Source organism: Callospermophilus lateralis, unplaced genomic scaffold (assembly GCF_048772815.1).
Source record: "Callospermophilus lateralis isolate mCalLat2 unplaced genomic scaffold, mCalLat2.hap1 Scaffold_83, whole genome shotgun sequence".
In the NCBI taxonomy this organism is placed as follows: domain Eukaryota; kingdom Metazoa; phylum Chordata; class Mammalia; order Rodentia; family Sciuridae; genus Callospermophilus; species Callospermophilus lateralis.
In genome coordinates, this window is record NW_027516368.1 from 4186383 (window position 1) to 4198308 (window position 11926).

Genomic DNA, 11926 nt, shown 5'->3' on the forward strand with positions numbered 1-11926 from the left:
ATTCAATGCATTAACCATTCAGAGAGTAATTTATATACAGCAGCCTTGAGTTAGAGACCCAAGCTCTTCTGCCATCAGAGCCTTGTAAAACTCTACAAATCATTTGCAATGTATTTACCAAGATGGGCTTCCAACTCTTACAAGGAAGTATTTTCAAATCATAATCGTATACGGTTGTGTTGCCCGTAACATTTTTTTATAGCAGAGGAAAAAAAATTAATATCTACATTATATGTTAACTTTAAAAAATTCTATAAAACACTAAATATATAATAAAAAATATGCATATAAGGGCATATGTAAACTGCTTTGGTAACATCATATTACAGATGTCTTCAGTGCATTGCAGAGGTTCCAAAGAAACCTCAGGACAAAGCTAGATTTGCTTTGAGGAAGTACTGTAGAATACCATTCCTAAAGAAGCAAAAAACTTTTTTTTTCCAGTAATAAGATTTACTCGAACAACAATATTACTTAGTACTGGGTGTCTTCAAAACAACTAGCTAAATGTTGCTTAGAGTATAAACAGCAAGTCCTTTAGAGACCGTTCGTCATAAACTAGACCTGGCTGTGAGGGAGATCATGAGGGTACTTATGGCCGATAAGGTGCACGCATTCGAAGTGGAAGCCCCCGAGCCTCTGGCATAGAAATCTGCAAAGACAGAAGGAGTCCACTCAGCAGCAATCCACCCAGTAGGTAGCAGCACACCCCGCCCCTGCTCCAGAAAAATCTTCATTAAGCTTTTCCAGAAATGTACACCCTACCTGGTCTTAGGACCATCAGCAAAGGAAACTCTACAAAAGGGTTCAAGGTGGTGGATCGAGACCTGCAACCATTACAGGAAAGCTTTTTCCCTCTGCACCTGGCTGCAACCAAGTCAATCTGCTTCCTGCTGTCTTTGGACTCTAATCTCATCTGTTCCTACTATAAGTCAAGAGAGAGGAGGAGACACAGGGCTTCACACAGTGGCTGGGTTCCCCCCGAAAAAATATGATCTCCCAGTGCCTCTGGAGCTACCTGGCTAGGAACCTGGGAGCAGGTGACAGGAAATCCCTGCCACTGTTTGGCCTTTTGTAAAATGAGGTTAAGGATGTGGAATGTGGGAAGAAATTTCTCCCCCTCCCCCTTCCCCCTCCCCCCCTTCTTTTTTCTTCCTTCTTTTTGGTATTGTTGTGACTCCATTGAATGGATGAGGAGCCCTGGGGCCCAAAGAGGTAAGATACTACTTCCAAGATTGCCTCGTTAGGGGACAGCTCTTCGGGAGCCTTCGCTTGACATCAAAGTACTTTAATATTAACAAACTAATACTAAATACGAAATCCAACCCGAACAAGACACAGCCCAGGGAGAGAGCAAAATGGCCTGAGAGTGTTTCAGGTACCCAGATTTTGTAAGTGCAATAAAATGGCTTCATGGAGACATGACTGCTATTTGGTACCCATAAAACATAACAGGTCCTTCGTTCATCTGAGAAACCTATGGGCACTTAGCAGAAGGATACTCAGGGCTAAAATTCAGGACTCAGTGGTGAGGATTTTCATTATGATTTAAAATATCACCTCTCCACTGACGGCTTAAAATTTTACAGCCTGCACTGATCCCCAAATCTCCAGACTGCTAAATCCAATGGCTAGTGCCCATCTCCCCTCAAACGTCTAACAGCAACCTTTCTTTTGTATTGTGGCAAAATACACAAGACAGAAAAGTGACCATTTTTAACTAGTTTAAAGGGTACGGAGCCTTGTCATCCATTTAGACACTCCTTGGACAGCATTGCTATGTATGTCTAGAAATTTTTTCATCCTCCCCCAAATGAAAACCCAATATTCACTCAAGTTCCACCCCTACCTGGCCAGCCATGGCCAACTGAGAACCTGCTTTCTGTCTCTACAATTCTATAGAATTGAATGGATTCACTCAAAATACATAAAAACAGAAACACATAAAAAATTTAAAAAAAATATATAAAAACACAAACAAACAGAAACGCCTAAAATCATCAAGTCTGGCACGTTGTTCCACATGTTTGAAAAGGAGCCTGAGTGTGTATTTATGCACCTGTTGCACACACTCCCATTCAGTTTAACACATTTCCGGAGGAAGACACTGAACCGCATGACAACTACCATCTCTGGAAGAGGATTCTTACTTGATATCTTTGGGATTCGAATCTGCTCACTGCTGCTGCCGTAGCCTCTGTCGCTGAATGGCTTAATCTCTATGATGTAATCCTCATTGAAAGGTAGCGAGAGCTCCACCGAGGTCTTATTTGTCTCGATGACAGATGTGCTGCTCTGTCGGTTCCACTTGTACAAGACCTGCGGGTACAGGAACGGGTCACCTGCTGTCCTCAAGAAGACCCCGAAGATGGGGGTATTCATTTGTTTTTCGCCTGTGACACCCGTGACACACAGAGATGCTGAGATTCTCTGGCTGCCCATGGATTTAGAAAGCCTGTTCGTGGAAAGGGTTGTGCCTGCACCTCCCACTTCATTATGAGGGAAGAGCATAATGTCGAGGGGCTGGGGCACTGCACCAAGATGCTGTGTGGCTGGCCTCTTGGAGGGGTCCCCTTAACACATCTGGCAGAGGATGGAGAGGCAGATGCACATTAGGGGCTGTGGGGGCAGAGTAGATTCGGCCACTGTGTGTCTGGGCGCCTCACTGTCACCTCTTGAGACTCACTCACTTCCCTAGTTTATCAGATGCCGATAATAGCCGGGTGCACTTGCACATGCCTGTAATCCCAGTCACTCAGGAGGCTGAGGCAGGAGGATTGAGAGTTCAAAGCCAGCCTCAGCAAAAGGGAGGCCGTAAGCAACTCAGTGAGACCCTATCTCTAAAAAAAAAATACAAAATAGGGCTGGGGATGGGACTCCGTGGTGGAGTGCCCGAGTTCAATCCTTGGCGCCCCAAAACAAACAAAAGAAAAGATGGGTACAATAGCACCCATCTCTCTGGGTGTCTCCAAGATTGCACAGGGAGGGCCTGGCTCAAGGGAGTCTTAATGGGAATGAGAGACATTTGTGGCAGAGGCTACAAGCCCAGGACTTACATGGCACGTCAGTGTCATCATGAATCCCAGAAAGAGAGGACACCTCAGCAAAGGGAGATTTTGAAACGGGCAAGGCAATAATCTTTCCCCAGACTGGGACCCCAGACTGGCTAGTTCCCAGCTTGTGCTTTTGTTTTCTTTCTGGGTGCCCCAAAGTGATCGGGTCACGTGGATGAGAAAGCTACCTAGAACAGGCTGTGCTTCATTTGATGAGGGACTAGCTAGCACCCCTTCACCTACCTGTGGCTGCCTGCCCTGACCAGCAGCAAGCCCCCCGCCTCGAGCAAGAATGAGGACTTCTAAACACACACCTCTTTTTTTTTTTTTGTACCTGAGATTGAACTCAGGGGGTACTCCACCCCTGAGCCCCATCCCCAGCCCTATTTTGTATTTTATTTAGAGACAGGGTCTCACCGAGTGGCTTAGGGCCTCCATAAGTTGCTGAGGCTGGCTTTGAACTCACAATCCTCCTGCCTCAGCCTCCCGAGCTGCTCGGATGACAGGTGTGCACCTAGCTAAACCCACTCTCTTAAGCTGCTATCGCCCACCCTCTGCAGTTTCCTATGATAACTAAAAAGCTAGGGGCACTTCAGATGGGTGGTGCTCTTAGAGTGGCATGTTGGAGCCACTGTGGCCACAGATCTGATGCTCCAGACATGTGTGTGTGTGGAGGTCGGGGGGACAGATCACCTGTCAGGAGGCATTGGGCACTTCCTGAAGACAGGTCTGGTGGTCACAACAGGTGCTCCGGGTGCAGTGGGTAGGGACCAGGGATGCAGCAGAGAGCCCCACAACAGAGAATATGCCAGGTCAAAGTTTGAATAGGAAAAAGGTGAGAAACCCCACTCCAGGTCTATGCCAGGCTGCCTGAGTGAGACCCCACAGAAGTTAAAAAAAAAAATTATATATATATATATATTGTTTTTGATTTTTTAAATTTTATTTTTGGGTAGTGGAGATTGAACCTGGGGATGCTCCTACTGCTGAAATTCATCCCCAGAACTTTTTTGATTTTTGATTTTGAGACAGGGTTTCACTAAGCAGCTGAGGCCGGACTTGAACTTGAGATACCTCCTGCTTCAGCCTCCCGAGATGCTGAGAATTTTTTTTTTTTTAAAGATCCTCAGATGACATCAATACGGGAAGAGCCCCATGAGCTACATCAGTGGCTCTCAAATTGGAGCACACATCAGAATTATCTGGGGAATTCAGTAAGACACAGCCTGCAGGGTCCCCTTCCCCGGGTTCCCAGTGCAGAAGTGGCTGGGACCCGAAACACTGCAGTTCCAAAGCCCTCAGCTAATGCCAACACTGCTGGGCCTGGGGTCCCGCTCTGAGACCCACAGACAGGCTCTTTTTTTCCCCCAAGACCCCTGACCAATGCTGATTGGAGACAGAAGGTCACTTTCCTATCACAAGGACCAATCCAAACGTCAGTGAAATCCATCAGAATTCCCTTAAGAGTGTTCAGTTCCTATTTCTTCCCTGGCCATCTCATTACCTTAAAGGATGTCTCCCTCATACAAGGTGGAAAGATTCATTAGCCACCCCCCACCCCTGCACCCCCAGATCGTCCCCTTGCTAATGATCAGGCTCCAATAAATCCGCCACTGCACTCAGGAGTGTCGAAGCCTCACGTCACAGCCCCTCAGGAGAGCGGGCTTGCTGAGAACATGCAAGGTCACATCTGGCTTTGAGGAATAAATTGCTTCTTTGATTTACCTCTGGTTCTTGCAACAGCTCAGAGAATTCAACGAGTTTCAAATATAAATCCAGAAGAAAAAAAAAATCCAGACTTCTTATCTGCACGGCTTATGGGTCTTGTAATATTAGGGACTGTGGCAAAACCTTAAAAAGGACCCGAAAAACACTTTATTGACACCAAACTCTTGGTTCGGCTGATGGCTTTGAGGGCTGTACTTGCATTCAATAGAATCCGGGAGGGAAGTCAGGGAGGAGGTGTGGATTCCCAGGAATGAGGATAATAATAGCCGCCAATGACTGTTTCCACTAGGGATCATCTGGTGTGTTCTACATAATACAGGTGGATGACCACAGTAGCTCTGATTCCAAAGATGACCAGGGTTCCAGCTTGGCCACCATCTGGGTGGCTGTCTCTGCCTTCCTATAGGCAAGGAGGTGGTAGAAACCTGGAGATACAGGGATCATACCCAGCCTGCCTGTATTATTTGTTGATCTCTCATTAAGTTTGTTAGTTTCTGAGTTCCACGCCAGGATTTATAAACTAAGGGATTATGCATGAAAAAAAAAAAACCCTTCAGTTCTATTGATGAACTGGGAGATACGGCCCCTCTGATAGTTTATGGTCTGAATGTCTAACGTCTCTGAAACTCAGTGAAATTCATTTCCTACTGTGATGACATTAAAAGGTGTTTTTTTTTTTTAATAGGTGACATAGCATGAGGGCTTCACCCTTGTGGGTGGCACTGGTGCTGTTAAAGAAGGATCCCCTTCTGTTCTCTCATCCCCTTCTTGCTTCTGCCATGTGATAACACACAAAAAAAGGCCATGGCCATAGGTTGGCACCTTGACCTTGGACTTCCTGGCCTCCAGAACTGTGAAAAACGAACTCACATTTATTATAACTTATCTCCCTGTGGGTGTTGGATTATAGTAGCACAAACACACTTGTCTCCATTCCTGTCTGGCCCCCATGGGAGCCGAGAAGTCACTGCCCGCTCTGGACAATCACCAACTCTGCAGGCTGTTGGAGATGGCAGAACTCCTTTGTTATGTTGGCATGCGTGACCTCAGGACCTTTGTACCTCCTGTCTGTTGCACTTGGAATGCTTTTCCAGAGAGCTAACGGTTCACTCCTCCTTTCTTTCCAGGCCCATATGGAATGTCACTTCCAGAGAAGCCTTTCTTGATCTTTATATAAAATGTGAAGTCTGTCTTTTTTGTGCCATGCCTCCGTCCAGTGCTGCACCCCAGTTTGTTTTCCTTTGCAGAACTGTATTACCACTTGCTCTATTTGTTTATTGCTGATAGACAGAATGAAAAGTGGCTACGATCCCTATTATCCGTAATGCTATGTTCTGATCCCAGGTCTCTGACGTCTTTGCTGTGTGACATACTTCTTCATCCATAAAATTAGAGCTAATGCATGCACTACATTCTAGAGATGGAATTTCTCCCTCAGTGGGCCGTTATGAAGTTAAGAAGGGCTCAGAAAAGTGCTTAGTGCCAATAGGTAGGATATTTGTTGAACAGAGAGGCGACTTGTTTAGGTCACTTGCCTGACTCTGCGAGCCAGAGCAGAGGTTCTCCTTCTTAACTCTGGTGTCCTAAAGTTACCTGGAAGACTCGTGTGCACAGAATGTTCTGGGACTCACACATTCTAGAGTCAACTTCTCATATGAAGACTCCTGCCCACGCAGAGATCTCCGCTACGCGGACACCTTCAGTGTTTAGGAGGAAATGTGGACCAAGAAAGGACTGAGTTTAATAGGAAAGCCTTTTGGGGAGGTGCTGTGGATGGAGCCCAGGCCCTCACACTTGGCAGGCAAGTACTGTACCCCTGAGTCACACCCCCTGGCCCTACCATAGGCATTTTATTTTTTTAAATATTTTTTTCTATTTGATGGACACAATGCCTTTATTTTATTGTTATGTGGTGCCAAGGATCAAACCCAGGGCCTCGCAGGTGCCAGTCCCGTGCTTTGCTAACTGAGCCACAACCCCAGCCCTACAATAGCCATTTTTAATGAGTCAAATTCTCTATCAAAGATCAACTCTTCCCGCTGCAATCTGACCCATGATTTATTCAACCTATAAAGCCATCTCTAAAAATGATCTCAAGGTGGGTTTCCTGAGATATCATCTCACCCCCACACATACGCTCACACGTACGTGGACCAGTCAGTACAGTGATCGTGAGACTCAGTGACAGTGAGATTCCTTGGGATGCATCTGAGGGAGGTCAAACACTCTGGTTTCTCTTGTCCCAGCTTAAAAAGAAGAGGGGGGTGGTGCTGGGAGATCAAGGGCTCAGGATGTGTCTCTCTGTCCCTCTGACCTGTCCTTGTGACCTCCGTCTTTCCTCTGCCCTCTGTCTGAGGTTTCCGTAGCATTTCCCACTAGACCTCCATGCGACCGCCACACTTCCTTCAACACCAACTTCCCAACCTTTATGTTTTCTGGAACCCAGAAAATACCGTGAACGAATACAAAACCATATTTGGAAGAAAAGCAGAATGTCTAAGCCCCGTAGCTAGTTTATAGGATGTGGTTGGTGATTGAGATAGGAAACCATCCCAAGCTCTCTGGTTTTCCTCATTCTGTTTCTATAAACATGAAAATAATTTCTCTCCATCCTACGCCAAGCCCAACAGATCATTTTTGGGAGGTCAAACGCCCCTTGGTCTGTCTTGGCCTGTTTTACGCCCCCACCCGCCCCCACGCCCTACACAAAGTGATACTGCCCAAACGAATCTCCTAGGTGTGCATTCAAGGGTCGGCTGGGGTCATCAATTCAAGAAGGGCCTTCTCAAAGAGGTGTTACAGACCTCAGGGGAGAGTCTCTGAGAGGGAGCAGGTGTACCAAGTGGTGCCAACTAAATCGTGACCGTGACTCAATTTTTCTCTCTAAAGCCGTTCTATCATCTCTCACGGCCAGTTCACTGAAGCGGACTCGGAGGCGTGCATACTGATCCTCGCCCTGGCCAAACCCGAGGGCACTCCAAGTCACTTAGCTCAGTGGGCTCGAGTTTTCACATCTGCCACATGAGGGCTTGCTGATCACTCGTGGGTCGAGCGAACGTTTTTGCCTCGTTGCCTGGAATTCTTCTTTCACTTCAAGCATCTGCTGGAAAATGAGCCTGGGACACGGGACTTGTGCAATTCCTGGGGACCCTGGTGGCTGTCTGCCTTTGACACTCCTTTTCCCACCGGTTCTAATGGGTATCACTGAGGCCAGGAGGGAGAATTTACTTCTGTTATTATTTTTCATTCTCCCCTCTTGGTTGGGTTAAATCAACTGTGCCTCCTTTCCTTTCCTGTGATGATCAAGGACATACTCCCAGCTAGCCTGGTCAGGGCTCCAGAGTTGCACATTGTGTCTTTCTTTCTTTCTTTTTTTTTTTTTTATATAAAGCTACGCTTTTCCTCATTCATCCTCCAGCCTAACCCAACCCCACTGTCTCTCTGGTCATCAAAGAAACCAGAGTTAGGAAACGAGAGCACTCTCATGATCCCCGTGAGTGTACTCCTTGGTGGGAAAAACACAGATAAGAATTCAGACATTGTCCTCCGGAAGCCCACAGTCAGGGGATTCACAAGCCACCAGCTAATTACAAGAGGATGGTAAGGACTTCCAAAAGTCTGGTACAGAGAGCTCTGGCTGAAGCCCCGGCACGTGCCTGTGATTCCCAGCAACCTGGGAGACTGAGAGAGGAGGATCTCAAGTGCAAAGACAGCCCCGGTATCTTAGCTAGGCTCTCCATGATTTAGTGAGATCCTGTCTCAAAATTAAAAAATAAAATAAAATGGACTAGGGAGGTGGCTCAGTGGTAAAGTGCCCCTGGGTTCAATCCCCAGTACCTGTCCAAACAACAAAAACCCCCATCTCCCACAAAACCCCTAGCTCTGGCCAGCAGGGAAGGCTTCCAAGCTCAGAGCTGAAAAATGAGCCCCTGCTTAAGGATGTCTGGGGGAACAGTCACAGGGAGAGACAGGGTCAGAGGACAACAAAGATACTAGAAACTTCTCCTTTTAACACCAAAGGTCCATGTAGCCCCAGAGAGCTCAAGCGATCGACCTAAAGTCACACAGCCAAGAGAGAGCCAAACTACAGGACAAAGTTAGAGGAGGAGTCCACATTTTAAAACTGTAATCTAGAATGATCCATTTTATATTTTTTCCCCCTACCACCTTCGTAAAGCCTGCAGTCTCTGGGGAGCTGTGTTTCCTTTTTTCTGAAGTCAACACAGGCAGGAAGTGGTCTGCAGCTGGCACGTTCTGATAGCAAGACACCCTCTCTAGGTTGCCTGTGGCTTCCCACCCAGCCTGCTTCTGCCTTTTAATTGGTGCAGGGGGAAGGTCTTGGCAATTATTTCGTTTACTGAGTCATAGATGACAGGCTATTTTGCAGGACCCCAGAAAATTTCTGACTTCCAAGCATGCCTCCTTGGGGGAAAAAAAAATAAACATAGGCTTTGGTTTTATAATCTTCCTTTTATAATGAAAACCACGGAATGGTTCATTGAAAGTTGACATGCAGAATTGCTAAAAGAACCACTTTTTCTCTGGCGGGATTCATGTGAAGCCACGAGAGGTCAAAAGCATTGCCCACGCGGAGCCCGGATGATGAGGGTTTCCCGAAAGCTCTTTTGCACATCACTTAGTCATGACTTTCCTGGGCTAGAAAGGAAGTGGAATATGCGATGGAATCTATATACCCTACTTATTTCCTTCCCTAACATCTCACTGTGCCGTAATCCAGCTGAGGTTCATTTCCAGTGACAGAGAAAAATGCTCCACCTCTCTTGGAACTAAGTCCCCTTCGGAAGAGCTCTGTCCATCAGCAAGGAGAATGGAGCCACCCTTTATCTTCATGGAATTCTCATTCATTGGCTGTCGTTTTAAAGTTCCTTGGAACTTTGCAGGACAAATATGTTTGTCATTCCTAGCAATAGCCCTTCCCATACAGGAAGTGGGCATCATACTTCCAGAGCGTTTTGATTTTTTTTTAACCCAGATTAAATATGCTCAATTCCTTCCTTCATTCCTTAGGGATGTTCCGAACCTGACTGCTGGACACGGTCTTCCTGGTGCATTCTCTGGTCTATCAATAGGGTTGCTACCAACCTCTTCCCTTCTGCATGGGACATTCTAGGCCTTACATCAAAAGCTAGAGTCTAGCTCCCCTGCCTCTGAGTCTGAGGATGGCTATTTTTTTATTTGTTCTAATTAGTTGTACATGACAGACAGGAGGATACACTTGGCCACATCATTAAATGGAGGATAACTTCTCATTCTTCTGGTTGTTCATGATATAGAGTCACACCAGATGTGTAGTCATGTATGCACAGAGGATCTGATTCATTCTACTATCCTCCCCTTCTCTCCAATCCAAAGTAACTCTGTACTTTCCTAGCACCACCCCCAGATCCCTTATTGTGAATTAGCATCTGCATATCAGAGAAAGCATTTGGCCTTTGGTATTTTGGGGATTGGTTTATTTCGCTTAGCGTGATAGTCTCCAGCTCCATCCACTTGTTGGCCAATACCATCATTTCATTCTTCTTTAAGGCTGAGTAATATTCCATTGTGAATCTATACCACATTTTCTTTATCCATGCATCTGTTGAAGGGCATCTAGGTTGGTTCCATAGCTTGGCTATTGTGAATTGAGCTGCTGTAAACACTGATGTGGCTGTGTCCCATTAGTATGCTGATTTTAAGTCCTTTGGGTATAAACTGAGGAGTGGGATAGCTGGGTCCAATGGTGGTTCCATTCCAAGTTTTCTGAGGAATCTCCATTCAGTGGCTATTTTCATTCTTAGATTTTAAAAGGCCTGAAAGCTTTGCTTTCTTTCTCCTTGAAGCTGGAAACCTGAGTTCGCCATACTCTGTGGAAACCCAAGCCATCCACAGGGAGAGGCCTCACAGGACAGCGATCCCTGGCCAGATTCCGACTCTTCCACTCCATCAAAGCAGGTGGAAATGTGTCAAGAGGCACCTTAGTCCATCCAGGCCTGGGGGGCCGGGGGTGCCCATGGGCACCCAGACCAGATTTCAGAATCATGGAAACTACACACAGTAGGTGTTTTAGCCACTGGTTTAGGGGAGGCTTATCTGGAGACCATAGGAAGCTTCTGATGGACGGCTGGTCAAGACTTCTTTCGATTGTGGAAATAAGACTACATCCATTTTCTTCTTTTTTCTCTAAATGACTTTTCTAAAAAAAAAAAAAACCTCCCACTTGTTTTCCTAAATATATGAAGCTTCCTAACTACAGGCAGAGCCGAAGCAATTGGCCATTAGTTATGCTGGGATGTTACTGTGTCTGATTGACCAGTCCAGCTGAGAGGGGGAACCAAACCAAATGCTGATCAAGTGTGCCTTCAGGGTCCTTTATCCACCGAGTCCTTAACCATGTCTGATTGATGCTGCCTGAGCCTAAAGGTTAGGTGACACTGTGGCTTAGGTAAGTATCTCCCAAAGGTGTGGTCCCCGGCCTGTGGAACTAGAGGGGGGTGGTGCAAATTTTAAGAGGTAGGACTCACAGTAAGGTTTTATGTCACTGGGGATGTTCCCTTAAGGGGACCGTGGGACCCTCGTCTCCTCCTCTCTCTCTCTGCTTCTCAGTGGCCGTGATATGAGCAGATTGCTCGACCATGATGTCTGCCTCGGTTCAGGCCCCAAAGCAACAGGGTTAACTATCTATAGAATAAAAACCTCTGGAACTTGGAGCCCAAATCAACCTTTTTCTCTTCATCGGCGGATTATCTCAGGTGTTTGTTATAGTAATGGAAAACTGACTAACAGGGGTGATTATCTAAATTCTGACAAATTGTTCGGGGACATTTATACAAATTGTCCCACACCACTCTGGGGCAGGGATTCCTAAGGGGCTCGGAAAGCATCCTCAGGTAAAGGGAGAATGTGCATCATCTGATGCAGGGAAGGACACTGTCCCCACTTCACATTAAGATTAGGCGCCTTTGCAAAAAAAGAAATTACCCACTTTGTATCCTTTGACTTCCGACTCATTATCCAGGGCCTTCACTTGATCCCAATTCAGGATAATTTTGTAGTCCGATGAATTCCATATGATGTTTCCGGGAGGTTGGCTGGGTGCTGTAAAAAAAAAAAGAAGATACACGAAGTCACAGGTTATTAAATCT

The 11926-nt window shown here is 46.2% G+C and overlaps 1 pseudogene; it reads right to left on the reverse strand.

Annotated features, from left to right (window-relative positions):
• Window positions 1–551: 551 nt before the first annotated feature.
• LOC143641044 (contactin-4-like) overlaps window positions 552–11926 on the reverse strand; it is a 44514-nt pseudogene continuing 33139 nt past the window's right edge.